The sequence below is a fragment of the Protopterus annectens genome, chromosome 7.part0 (assembly GCF_019279795.1).
Source record: "Protopterus annectens isolate FY-2018-M chromosome 7.part0, PAN1.0, whole genome shotgun sequence".
Taxonomy (NCBI): domain Eukaryota; kingdom Metazoa; phylum Chordata; order Ceratodontiformes; family Protopteridae; genus Protopterus; species Protopterus annectens.
In genome coordinates this window covers 1,730,723,987-1,730,739,260 of record NC_056739.1, presented here as the reverse complement: position 1 = coordinate 1,730,739,260, position 15,274 = coordinate 1,730,723,987, and the positions used below count along the sequence as shown (strand labels likewise).

Below are 15,274 nucleotides of genomic sequence, written 5' to 3'. Positions count from 1 at the left end.
GACTTTCAGCACTGTGCATGATTAGTGCTCATCGTGAACTTGTCATTCGTGAAAACAAACAGCTCATCAGTAAAGTTATTGACACTTTTGGCACCCACAGCAGACGCTTACAATTTATATTTGCACCACAGAAGTCATAGGCCTAAACTGACCATGTAGTTCATTCAGTGTTTTTTTGTTTTTTAATTGCAATTACCCACAAAATGTATAATTTTTACACAAATGAGTTTGATACTACAGTTCCATTGGTCTTATTTCATACTAGAAATCCACAGATGATGAGGTGATTTCAAGCAGCACAAGCAAAGGACACTGCAGTGCCCATGGTTAATGAAAATTCTGAAAATTAAACGTGGAATCACACATGTACAGAGCAGCAGCATAAAGACAGTAAATAAAACAGAGTTAGTGAAATCTTTTTAAGGCTGCTAGCACAGGGAGATTTTTAGTGAAAATTGACAAATCCTTGTTCTGATGCAGTATCTCAGAACCGGATCCACAATACAGGCAGAAGCAGATCAAACCATGATATCCACTTAAGCAGCAAATGTTAAGTGAAGTGACAAGAGAAAGGAGTTCAGTACGGCATAGAGGGGTAACTCCCTGGACTTCAAAAGTATTACAGACTGTAATAAAAGGATTTGTAATTATTAAAAGTTTATGTTGGTTCACCAAAAAGTTTAACTGGGCCCTTTTTGTTTTCACAAAGGTCAAAGACATATACAACATTATGTTCAGAAATGCAAAGTATAGCACAATAACAAGACTAGTTCACATAGGTACTTGCTAGTCTGTTGATCCGTAAGGATCTTTCGAAATCTAACGCAGCATTCCCCTTGTATATCTCACATTTTATTAACCCTGAGGCAAGCTGAATATTAACATGATGTTCCTATGTAAGAGGGACAAGGCTACTAAAATCAGGAATGAAATTGGGGTTATCCATCCAGATTACGTTTAAGCAGAGTAAGAGATCTACTTTGCTTTATGTGGAGAGGAAGATCATTCCAAAGAAGAGGGAGTCTATTTGATACACATCTGTCCTTCCCACATTTATGTTGCAGTACAGATTGACACCTGTTGAGCGAGTGTTTGTGCCTTCATTGCAATTATGAATGTGCAGGAGCTTTGACGGGACTATGTCTGAGGTTATGCACGTGTAGCACAAATCTGTCCTCAGCAGCCTTTGACACCAAGAAGAGTGGCAAGGCTTGGAGGTGGTCCACATAGTTTTTGGATTTATGCACTTGATGGATGTTGACATTTAATATATGACTTTAGGTGGTAAAATTATGTCCAGAATCTGGAACAAATGCACAAAGCAAGGAGGATGGCCTCCCTGTTGTAGAAGGAAGTAGCAGTCCACAAAAATCACAAAAACTGACGGGCCAAAGAAGAGCCATAAAGACGATACAGCAGACTATTGAGGATAAGAAGGAAATTATGTATTGTTACTATTATGTAAACAGCCCACAATTTCCAGACACAAGGTATATAAAAAGATTAAGCGAGACATTACAGGAAAGAAACTGTCAGATGCCTCAAATAAAAATGTGTGTTAATTACTACAACAGATGTGTGAAAAACAGTGTATGTATAGAACAGTGTATTGACCAATAAACTTTGATCTGTTTGGAAAAAGGAGCATCCGAGGAGGTATGAATATATAAATAACAAAACCTAGAACTTTTTGAAAAGTGTAAAAAAAGAAATATAGACATGGGGAAAAAGAGATTTGATATGGTGCAATATTCATGCAAAGGGGAAAGCAAAATTAATCAGTATAAAGAAGGCAGCCCCAAAGATATTCAAAGAGAAATAAAGGCGAAGGCATCCAGATATGCACCATTTCACAATAAAAGTCACAGAGGGAATGTAGAAAATAAGATTAGTAAAGTAGAATTTAAAAAAAATAGAAGTTTAAGTTATGGAGTACCTGAAAAGTGAAGGATTTAGTGTAGGTCTAACACAGGTTACATCACAGCCTGATGTAACGAGTTCCCAAAGTAAGGAGAAACAGGAAGATCAGGAGACATCTGAAAAAGAAATATGGACATGGGAAAGAAAAGAGATTTAATATGGTGTAATTTCTATGCAAAAGAGAAAGCAAAACTAATCAATACAAAAAGAAAAGCAGCAACGATATTTGAAGACACATACAGGCAAAGAAATCTGGAGATAGAAAACTTGACAATACAGAAAATACAAAGACAAATAGAAAAAGTAGAAAAGGAGACAGTAATGGAAAAGTTATAGTAGTAGAAACTGAGGTTATGGAGTACCTGCAAAGTGAATGATTCAGTGTAGAAAATCTAATTCAGAAAGCATCACAACATGATAGATCGATGGACATCCAAATTAAGTGGAAACCAATGGAAAAGGAAGCAATTGGTCACACATGCCAATGACATACCAATATATTTAGGAGTTTTCACAGGAAACCCGTATAAATGTTCACTTGAAGCTGGACAGCAACAGAAGAAACAGGAAACTGTAACTGTGGAAAGTGTGCAGTCAATGTTGAGAAGTGATACTGATAGGCCAATGAGTTCCCACATGACAGAGCCATGGATGACATGGGATGAAACAATGTACCACAGGAAGATGTTACAGAACTTTGTATGGAATGCTCACTGCAAATGGAAAACAAAAAATGTGTCCTCAGTTTAGAAGAAAATGAGCTAAGAGTTGCTTGATTTGGTAGAGAGAGACATTATTAAGATAAATTATGAAAACGGACGTCAGAAGGTCAATAAAACCCAGAAAGTCAGAAGTTTGATAAAACAAGTAATTAGGACTGTCCATAGAGATTCATGTGATATAACAGAAGTAAACAGGCTGTATTACTATGCAGCTAATTTGATAACTGATAAAGTTTTTGTGCCACAAGAACACAGGGTAGTGAGAGAAAGGAAGGTGAGAAATTGAATGCCATCATGGAAGCAAGTATCTATAAAGCCATTGAGACAAGAGGTGTCACTGACTATAGAAGAGAGAACAGATTTACAAAAATACTTACAAAGATAGATGTGATAAAGGCAGTGCGCAGTATTAGAACAGCTTAGGATGCATCATGTACTATCGCAAATAAAGTAAAAATCTCAGCACATGCAGAATAAGTTGGAAGATACACAGATAAATATAAGGGAAAAGTACAAAATAAGCAATTTATTGATAACCCAACAATTGTTTTTACAGAGAATTGGGAAATAAGGTAAAAGGAATTGACAAAAGAAACAGATACATTTTGGAGAAGTACTTACGAAGATCCTGCGCAACATAACAAAGATTCTAAATGGATAGAAGTAAAAGAATAACAAGTTTAAAGGGACAAGATATGAAATGGGATGACTTAACAGCCAGAGAGATTAACACAAAGTCAAATCCTGTAATTGGAAAACCCCAGGCCCAGATGTAGTACGTAACTTCTGCCTAAAAGTATTAACATCTTTGCACGAAGATTTATCCACGAGTAAGAACTATGTATATGCGCACCCCGAACAGACACCAACCAAAGTAAGAGGATGAAAAACAATGCTCCTACTTAACAGTGAACTTGCATGCTACCCTAAACCAATAACTTGCCTTGGTTCCGACGATGTATAAACTCTGCACTGGAACTGATGCTAACAGAGTTTATAGTCATTTAGAAGAAAACTCAATTATGGCAGTAGAACAAATGGTCAATACAGAAGGTTACATGGAACAAAGGATAATTTGTTAAAGTCATACTAGAGAACTGTAAAAGAGGCAAGAATCTAAGTAGGGCATGGATTGACTTCAAAAAAGCATCTGATAGTATCCCACACATTCAAGGATAAGAGTGCTTAAAAACATACACTTTATATTGATCAACTACATTACAGTGATGACGATGAAACAGTGGCAGACCTCTTTGCAATTAAGCTATGATAAAGGACAAATTATTATTCCAGGGATAAAAATTAAATGGGGGGAATTCCGGGCTTACTCTCACCACTGCTGTTCTTTCCTGCCCTATAATTTGGCTCCTAGAAACCAGCAGTGTAAATACCTCTCATCTTCTCTTTGTCGATAATGCAAAACTGTATAGCTTATCATAAGAAGACCTGAAAGCACAACAGCCAAGTTGTCAAAACTTTTTCAGATAATAATAGAATGTCATGACCATTTGGTCTTGATACATGTGCAAATGCAACCTTCAAAGCAGGACAACTGCAGCATCAAGAAAACATCAATTTGGGACAAGAATGTGATATGAAAGAACTTGAGCAAGAGGGAGTATATAACTATTTGACAATAGATGAAGGATCAATAAAACCTGAACAAATGCAAATAAAACTTGGTAAGGAGTATTTTGGAACACTTAAATTAATCCTGAAAACAGCATTGACCTCTAGGAACAAAATTCAAGCTGTAACTCAATTTGTTCTTCTTCTCCCAAATTACAGTTGTGAAATGATTGGCCCCAAAACGTGTTGGATAGATTAAACAGGAAAACAAAAAGGATGCTTCATGCTCTCCAAATGATTTATAAAAAAATCAGTGCATACCAACATTATATATTCCCCCTTCTGAAGGAGGGATAGGCCTCCTTGAAATTGATTACATGTACAGATCTGCAATCCTGGGATGCACACATCTGACCTCACAAGACTCAACATACTGAAAGCTTTGAAACATGATTAGAATATCTATTGGGTTTGTTCACATTTTTGTGAAAGATGCACACACTATGCATTCATTGACAATGACATTTGATACAAAGTATGGCCTAGACTTGGACAAGTTACTCGTACAAGGCTATGATGACTGCTTCATAATGGCAAGCATCCAGTGTTCAAGCAAAGATTCGTGAAAAGTATCCAAAAGCAGCCTTTACAAGGTTTAGTCTGTGAGAAGCACAGCACAGTGGATAGTCAGTGTGATCTGAATGATGGTGCTGAATTACGTAGTGCTGTTGACGTTATCAACAAGATTAATTTTTTTCTGTGACAGTCCAAAATGATGTGCATTGGTACCAAATATACCTCTTCTGTGGAGACATGATGGACCAAGAAATATAAATCCATTCATGTGTTTAGTCAGAAGTTTGATAAAATATTTGACTGCCTGGCTGATCTTCAGAAGAGCACTGTCAGTGAAACCAGACAAAATGCACATACAGTATGTTACTCAATGCTTGATCTTCATGCACGTTTCTTATTTCTCATTCCATTATTGCAAATTACTCAACAGTTCTTGAGCCCATTGCCCAGATGTTGCAATCTGTTCAACTTGGTAAAGGCTGAACAACATATCAACAGTCTCATTGAAATAGAGCACATTAGGAATGACAATCTCAGTAAGGCAAGAATCAAGATCACTAGCAGATAAAGCCATGAGTAAACTGTTTATATGCGCACCCGGAACAGACACCAACCTAGCTAATGAGAAAAAATGCTCTTACTTAAGCCTGAACCTGCAAACGTCCCTGAAAATTATAGGCCAATAACTTGCCTCCTGACAACTGTACACTGGAATTTATGCTGACCGACTTTATAGTCATTTAGAAGAAAGCTCAATTATGGCAACAGAACAAAACGGCAGTAAAAGAAAGTCATATGGAATAAAAAATCATTTATTGTTAAAGTCATAGTGGAGAATTGTAAAACAGGCAAGAATCCAAGTACAACATGGACTGACTACAAAAACATTTGATAGTATCACACATTCATGTATAAAAGAGCACTTTAAAATGTATAACATACACTTTACACTGATCGACTACATGACAGTGACCATGTAACAGCGGCAGAGCACTTTGCAATTAAGCCACGATGAAGGACAAATTATTATTTCAGGGATAAAAATTCAATGGGGCATACTCCAGGGTGACTGTCACTGCTGCTACTCTGTTTTGCCCTATAATTTGGCTCCTAGAAAGCAACAGTGTGTAAAGATCTCTCATCTTCTCTTTGTCAATTATTTAAAACTGTATAGCTCATCAGAGGAGGAACTGAAAGCACAACTGCAAGTCAGACGATATAAGAGTGTCATTTAGTCTTGATAAATGTGCAAAACAAACCTTTGAAGCAGGAAAACTGCAGCACCAAGAAAACATCAGTTTGGTACAAGAATGTGATATAAAGGAACTTCAGCAAGAGGGAGTGTACAAATATTTGGGAATGGGTACTGATAAACGATCAACAATAAAACATGAGCAAATGCAAATCAAACTTAGTAAGGAATACTTTAGTTTAGATGACTTAAATTAATCCTGAAAACAGCATTTACATCTAGGAACACAATTCAAGCTATAAACCAATTTGTTCTTCCTGTCCTAACTTAATTTTGTGTGTTTGACTGACCTCAATGTGTTGCACAGATTAGATAGGAAAACAAAAATGCTTCATATTCACCAAATGATTTATAAAAAATCAGTGCATACCAAGATTATATATTTTCCACATTCTGAAGAAGGGATATTCCTCCTTGAAATTGATAACATGTACAGATCTGCAATCATGGGACTCCACACATCTGCTGACCTCACAAATGTAGTGAAAGTTTTGAAAAATGAGAATAAATCTAAGATACATGACTTCTCTGCTTTTCCCTGCTTAGGCTAGCAGAAGCATATCGGCATCAAGTAGGAAATTAAATCAAACCAGAAGTAGATAAAAATCAGGCAGCTGAATGTACCAAGAAACAAAAGAATACAAGGTGATGGACCAATTGAGAAGACAAAAAAATGTGGAAAATGCATAAATATACTTGCAAGTATAGAACACTTCTGGAAGAACCTCATGCTAATCAAGAACAAAAGCAGGAATGGTTAAGGCGAGGTGAATTCAAACCAAGAGATGAAAGGTCAATATTGGTGGCACAAGATAGTGGACTATCATGTACACATTGGTTTACAATGTCTACTGCACATGTGGGAGAAACAGACAAATGTAGGTTTTGTAAAACAGAACTGGAAACAGTTGAAGTTGAACACCTCGCTGCTGGTTGCAACATACTAACGGTAGAAGGACACTGTATACTGAAAAGCATAATAATGTGGCAAGACTGTTGCACTGGGCATTGTGCAAACATTATGGCATTGAAGTGGCTGAAAAACACTGGAAACATGAGCTACAAAGCAAAGCATCATAGAAAATGCTAAAGCCTACATCACATGGGATCATCCATTACCAACAGCTCAAAAGATAGATGCTAGAAAACCGGATATTAGTGGCCCAAGAGAAGAAGACAAAAGTAGTATTGATCATTGAACTCTCCACACCCACTGACTACAGTGTGTTATGTACAGAGAGAAACAAAGTCAGACTCATACTATATCAGGATTTGCAGGCAGAAATGAGAGCAATGTGGAAGAAAGATACCCAGGCAGTTCCAGTAGTAGTAGGAGCAATGGTCTTATTAAAAAATAATATACATTCGTATTTAGACATGTTACCAATGCATGTAACTCCATACGAATTTGCAGGAGAACTGAGGAGTCATTACTGGGCACATTCATTGCAGGTACTCTGAAGAGCACCTTGGCAGACATCAAAGATTGACACAGTACTGATTTCATGAACTTTAATCGTACTTTGATTTAGGAATGCAGTACATTCCTGTCATGATGCTAGAAACCCAAAAGATTTGCTCTGTCCATCTACCCACTTTCTAAGGAGGTACTACAAGGTAGGTAGGGAGATTTATGTGAGTCATACCTGTCAAATGTACAGATTTTCAGTGTCCAGATTTCTGCTTTATATTTTTAGTCTGTTCCTCATAACAATTCTTTTTTTTTTTGGGACAAATCACTGGGATGATGAGCTAACCATTAAAGTTAATAAATATTTACATGCATTTCAGTTTCAGACTTCATATCATTCAGAAAATGCATTCTAACACAAATCCTTTTATTCTAGCCACTTTCTCAATGTGTCCCCAGTTTTGGGCCTTCCACATTACTTGTGCTATGAGATTGACAGGTAGAGGTGTGTATCAGAGGAAGGTAGTATACCCCGTGGGCCGTGCCTCAGCTATCCAGGGTTTTGCAGAACATCCAGATTTTTGCCTCATATTCCACCTGAAAAGGATTGCAGATGCTAAATAGTGACAGACATTTTCAGTTTTACGTGTCATATCCTTTAGAAAAATGCTTACTAACATAAATCCTGTTATTCTAGCAACTTAACTTTATAAGTTCATCAGAGCAATATTTTTAATTTCTCCCTGTTTATTTTAGGCTTTGTCCAGATTTCTTTTACTAACAAGTCAAGTGTGAGTGTGTGTGTGTGTGTGTGTGTGTGTGTGATAGACTTAAATGACCTACTTAGAGTTAGCAGGTGGAATTTATTTTCAAGGAATTGTGAGCTTCAAGGGAAGACAAGTTTACTGCTGCTCATCATGCTAGGTTTGTAAAAATGTGCAACTGTTTTGTTTAGCAAATCGTAGTATAGAATTTTAAAGCAGTGTTAGCAGCACAGCAGGTAGCATACTTGCATCTTGATACAGAAGGCTGTAGCTTCTACTCCCACAGCGTGTAAATGTGTATTTTAAGGAGGTGGGGTGCTGCAGTCCTGTCCTGAGTATGTCCTCCTTTGGTGCCTAGTAACTATGAACCTCTTTTTCAACTTGTCACAGATTCCCTGTTGCAATATACTAGCTTATCATTTCTTTTAACATAACATAGGCAATTTATTCTTCTAGGGCAATGGGCACTACATTTGTAGATGAAACACTGAAATATATGTTTTATAGCAACAATCTCTCCATTAGTTTCAGATCTTTTTAATGTGTTATTCAGATGACTTCTGCAGACTGCAGAGATTGTGCATATGGAGTAATATTGGTGGATTATAATGACAGAAGTTTGAGTGGCCTTTTATGTTTGAAATGTTCTGAACTAGGCAGTTTGTCATTACTGGTTCATATGTTTTGAATTGTTTCACTGCTTACTGGAAAATGTTAAAAACTAAATTTAAACTACACTCTAACAAGTGGTGCAGGTGCTGTATTATACAAGGGGTATAATTAAATTATTATAAGGAACATGAATCACCATACTTTTGCATGGGCCTAAAAATGTGTGCATTTGATATGCTTTGAAAACAGCCCAAAGGTAAACTTAACCTGCCACTGCCCAGATGCATTCTCTTTGAATGTGGGTTTCAATGCTGTTTCAATCAATGTGAGTTTCAAAAGCAGAGAAGTTTTAATGCTAAGTCTGTTTTCATTGCAAGACTGTTACTTTGTTTAGCAAATGCGAAATGCATGCCTCAGTGCTTCTGCTATAAAATTTGAAATAAAAGTTGTAAATTAAATCCAAATATCTGTAATCATTGTAGAAGTAAAGCATAAAACAGTATGCATACTGAGAGATTTGAACAGTGTCTGTGGCAAATGGGGAGAAATAGCCAAGTAATGGGACACTGGAATGGCTGTGTGTGTGTATGTGTGTGGAGGGCTATGTGGGGGGAGGGGTCGTGTGGGGGAGGGGCGGGGCTGCATGGGCAGGGCTCTGGGTTTTACATCCCCTCTGCAAAAAATGCTGCGTGCTCCCTTGGTTGCTGGTCTTCTTCATGTTCCTCTCCATCTCTTAGTACCAGATTCTAGTTCAAGTCCAATGTAATCCTGATTCTTCTAGTCAACTCCCATGCTTTGTTCTGTCTCTCATGCTTTGTTTCGTCTCTCAAACATTTTCCTATAGAACATTAGAAAAAGTTTCACTGGAAAAGTCTCTCTATGAGCTTTACTGTCAAAAGAATGAGAAACAGAGAACAAGAACGAAAAACAGAGCCCCTTTCTGTTTGCTGTCTCACTCTGTTGGATAAACTGTGTTTTCTCTTTAGCCTGTTCTGCAACCAAAATGGTCTTTGATCCCTTCTGCCACAGTTTTGTCAGGAGCAACTCTCTCTGCTGGTATGACTGCATCTTTACTAATAGAGGTCTTGGCTACTTTCTCATGGCCAGGAATGGAGCATACACTCAATGTGCACTTTCAATTAAAAAATCCTGCGGCGTAATACTAATATCTGTGCTTTCGCAAAATTAATACAGCCTGTTATTTCCAGTTTCTCTGGTTTTCTTTGCTTGCTCTGTCCTCTAAGTCTACCATTTTTTGAAACAGCTCTTCTTGAAAAGCCTCATCGTCTGATTTTTGCAGTTTTATCAGTTCATCTGAATAGCTAGTAAAAGAGTCTTCTATTTTTTCCAGAATTTTGAGTTGATATGTTCCTTCAATGTTTCCATTTATTTTAATCACCTCTGAGTACATTTGAAAATCATCTATTGAACCAAAGCTGAAGTTTGAACTACTTTTTGATGAAAAGTTGTATGATTCTTCCCAGCCAGTGTTTTCTCTTCACTTTTTCTGGTTGATTTTCTTTCAGGTTCTCTTATTTTCAGCCGGCATCCAGGCACTGTACTTACTAGCCAGTAAGTGAATTTTAGCCAAGCTGACAATATCACTGGCTGTTATTTCTCAGTTTCTGTTTTCACACTAAGCAAGCTGAAATTAAGCTGCTGATCAGTATGTGGTCATCTTGGAAGTCCAAACTTCCCGAGTACTGTTTGCAGAAGCAAAGATATATACAGTATAAGGAGACAGATATTTCTACTTATAATTTGTTGCAATGGCTCTGGAACATATTCCTGCTAAACTAATCAGCTTCAATGGTTTATTTTAATAAACTCTAAATTAAGTGGTGCCACTTAAATCATCACTTCCACAGTCTAATGGTTATGCTGATTAATTGCTGATCCAAGGAAAAACGTCAGCACTGGAGTTATTACTGCTATGTAGTGATCACTTTGCTCACCATTATTCCACTGGCTATAACAGACCTGTGAAGCTAACCAGTAAAATGAAAATGTGCTCCATTGGGCATTTTTGTGCACTTGCTTTAGGGCCAGCAAATGTAAAGACAATTACTGCACTTTAAACCTCTGTGAATAAACTGAAGAGCATTTTTAAGCCTTCTACAAGCATTTTTTGTCAGTCACAGTATGGATAAAACTACAAGACAATAATAAGTTCTAGTCATGTATGTCAATGTCAATGGGGTTTAGTCGCAATTTCTTCTGTACTATCCTGGTTACTCTGATCCCAAGTCCCAGGATCTGCCTAACGGTTCCTCTGCCTGTGTCTCAGTGACTCATTCATTCCTTCCATGGGTGAGAGGTCAGGCATGTCCAGATGAAGACAACGGCCATCCAAGCCCATCTGTTGCCCCGAAGGAGGGAGGGAGGCGGTCCATTCAGCAGAGACTACAGACTTCCCTAACTCCTATCACTGATGCTGGCCTGAGGGCTACACAACTGCTATAATGCATAGGTAGGCATGCTGTGTTACCATATATACTTCACTGGTGAAGTGCTGCATAGCCAATACAGCATGGGCCAACAAAACCCTTATACAGGTTATCATCTACCCACCAGCAGGTGTCACCAATGCAGTGAAATGAACTGCCTTTTCTCCTCCCTTTCCTCCTCCCAGAATGTCGGATGTGTGTTGGCCTCTGACTTCTATCCTACCTGCCCAGGCCCTCCAACATCTACAACACTAACAGAACATGGGGTGTCTGATTCATAGTCAGGTTTCATCCTTCTATGCCATAGGACTAGGTATTAAATCCCATGTGATACATTTATAGTGTCTGATACATAAAATTCAACTTGCTGATCTTTTCTGGTATGGTAATTCAGATATTTACATTAAGTAAGAGTTTGCATGCCAGGAAAACACTGCTTTCAGTGGAAATGACTGAATGCATAAAATAAGTGAACTATCACATAAGCATGTGGGATGGCGTGTAAGATCAGAACCAACATATATTAGACAAAATGGGGGTATGCATGAATATTTAAAGTGTTCGTTAAAATCTATTGCCAATCATTAACGGACTGGAGTTCTGCTGTGGTGACCCCTAACCGGGAAAAGCCAAAAGACAACAACGTAGAAACTGGGTCACAGTTAGAGCACACTAAAGGCACAGCAAAAACTACAAAGGTACAGCAGTCTATGCCACATTTCAGTTACAGCATATTTAAAGTGTGGCTGCAATGCCTCACAAATCAATAAAACAACATATGGTTAAAACTGACCACTAGAATGAGAAAAGACCAGCAGTACAGCTTACACCCAGCTTGACAATACTGAGTTCTACTAAATCCATCTAACTGGAGAAACAACTTTTATTAATGACCAGATTAATTCTATTTATATTATGAATCTGCTATCTGTAACACAATCATATTTACAGTCTCCATCCATCACCTGCCCATTTCTTAATCCTGCAGAATGCTAGTCTCATTTCCACAATATATCTACTGATTATATGTGTTTGCTAAGTAGTCTCCTGTGTCAAAACCAAACTGGGATCTGCATTTCCCTTCACTGCTCCAACAACCTGGAAGCTGATACCAAGATTCTACTTCATCATGGCACAGCTCTTTCCTAACAATTTATCATTAACACCTGCTTCATAATAATCTGTATATGTTCTCATCAACTCTTCCTTTTCTCAATCAGTTCTCTCATCGATAATTTGCACAGCCTACCACTCTTTCTTATTCTCACCTCCTGTTGGCACTCCCTGTACTTTCCCTTTATCTGTTCTCTTCCTTCTCTCTCTTTCTCTACGTCATCTTTCTTACATGATGCTACGACTCATAACCAACGTCCTAAAACTCCACACACATTTCATCTAATCATACTTGCCCACACCACACATAAATCAGACTTTTCACACTCTGGTGCCATAAATCATAGTTATCTTGCTTACTACTGCAACCCCAACTCTTTTTTGGCTGTTCATACTAAATGACAGTTGATTCATATGACACACTGACAGCATTAAAATTATTTTCAAGTCCTAGATTTTTACTAGATCTCTAAGAGCAGAAGCCACTCTAATTCAGAATGGTTAGTTTTTTCAGTTTGAACTACTGATACTATCTAACTAAAAATGTGTAAAATACTGAACTGCTGTTAGGCTAAAACTGATTTAGCTACCACGGAATGCTTTGAATAAATCTATTTTAATTAAATATTTCTCTCTGTACTTCTACAAATAATTTAAGAAAGATTTAACTCATCTTAGTATCATTATTTGATAAACATATTCAGCACATTTCTTATTGCTGCAGTTTACTGGCTCCTAGTGAAATAGTGGACTGTGCTTGCTCCACTCCAATACTGGGTGACTTGCATGAGAGAAGAGCAATTATACTTTGTCAGAGCACCTGCGCACTGTTGTCCTGGACATCCAAACTCAAAAGGAAAGGTCTTAATTGGTTTGTGCAACCTCAGGGGTAGCACCAAAGGCACAGCATTTACAAGCACTGTTTGCATTCTGGGCCAGATTCAATAAAACCTACACTAAGTGTACAAGATATATATTCAAGAACATTCTTATCACATTTTTGTGCTTTCTCATCACTCAGAAAGATTACACTAAGTGTACATGTAGTCTACACTTTGTGGTAACCTTTATGAATCCCTGTATATATTTAAAACTGCAAGAATATCAATAGGAAAAGTAAAATTAGGAGGAAGAAGGTATGAGTTATGTCTGTTTTGTCTGTTCACTCAGAATGGTGGACACAGTGTAAGTGTTAATGTAAGTGTTATTCGCTCACGGGGTCTGTCTTTTCTCATCTGTCAGTCTAATAATATTGTACCCTCCTGGCTGCAAGTGAAATAGTGGAATACGTCTGCTTCATTCATACACTGGCTGGCTTGTGTGCGAGACAAGCAGTAATACTTTGTCAGGGCATCTGTATACAGTTGACTTTAATATTCCAGCTCAAAAGGGAAGGCCGTAATTGGTTCAAGCATCCTTTGTGGGTGCGGGGACACCTACCACTCAAGTTTTTGATGTGCTTGAGTGGTTGTGCCACAGGGAAGCAAAATTTGTAGACCTATAAATTAATTTTTAAATCAGCAAAATATTTTATGTTTTTAAACAATTAAGCAGGTTCCAAACAGCTTTTAAATGTGCAAAGAATTAATGCAGAAATGATTTGCTGTATCAGTGGATAGCAGATGCACATGACCTATCCGAATCTCAGATTAAAAATGAACGTTGGAAAGTATTCAGCATGCCACTGAGCTATGACTTATGTAGAACTGGTGAGCGTTTAACAAAAATTATAAAAAACACAAATTTATTTTATTATTGATGACAGGTCATATGATTATTTATACAATAGTTTAATGTGGAAAATACTTTTAGCAGGAGGACAGTACAGATGAGTAAGCAAACCTACCATAACATTAGCTGTTTGAATGATCACTGCTGCAGTATTCTTAGTTATATGGGTTATAACTTGATAAGGGATATCACAGCTGGCCAGCTTACAAAGCTTAAGGGCACCTTCCATGTGCCCAAAACCATTAACCAGCTTGAGCAGAGCTATAGAAAAAGAGTGGTCTGCGCACCAAGCCATTCAGAGCTTTCACAACTGACAGATGAAGGCTAATGCCTTTCTAAAGATCAATACTAGGAAAGTAAAAATAAAGGCCCTCACCCTAGCAACAAAAACATATAAAAATGGAGGGGGGTGGATGGCTACTATTTGGAAAAGGAAGGCTAAAAATCTGTTAAACTCCCTACATCAGCTTCCCTCTCTCATCACACTTTTTATGGACCTCTGAAACAGATGGTCAAAAGACTACCTCTCTGTTTAAGGGGAAATTCAAAATTTTAGCTTTAACATCCTCAAGAAGATTCTGAGTATGCAAACAAACCTCCTCATAACAGTTCCAGTGGCAGCAGCTCCAGAACTGGCATAAGCTGAATCATAAGCACATTTCAAAGAATGTGTAGTTGCTTCAGACACAGAAGAAATAAGATTATACAAAGTTGATTTTCCTTAGATGAGGGGGAAATAAGCCATAATGTTCTTCGTATTCACAAAAGAGGCATGCATAAACTTTACCATATGAGCTTGACGACTGAGAATTCTAAGAATAAGAGTTGCACAAAAATATATTTTTTCCCCTAATCTCATCCTGATCAGAAGTGGAGGTATTGGCAGTAACCACATGTTTAGTAGGGAAATCACTACTGTATCTGATCTGGGGATAGAAAATAAAAACTTTTAAGACAAAGGAATTTTAAACAATCTATCTGCTTTTTTAAGGACAGCGTGTCAGCTGCCAGGTATGTTACAGGCTGTAATATATACATCCTCCAAGAACAAGATGAACTGGTATATGGTAAGCAAATTCCAGTTGTAATAATCATAATAATTCTTTAAAGACAGGGGAAAAACTGATTTATTCTGGATATAGTTTCAAGGCACTATC

At 37.5% G+C, this 15,274-nt stretch overlaps 1 protein-coding gene across 5 annotated transcripts in view; it reads right to left on the bottom strand.

The window, feature by feature from the left end:
• The window catches only part of MAN2A2 (mannosidase alpha class 2A member 2), a 2,415,216-nt gene that overhangs the window by 940,558 nt on the left and 1,459,384 nt on the right, over window positions 1–15,274 (bottom strand). The window lies entirely within an intron of this gene.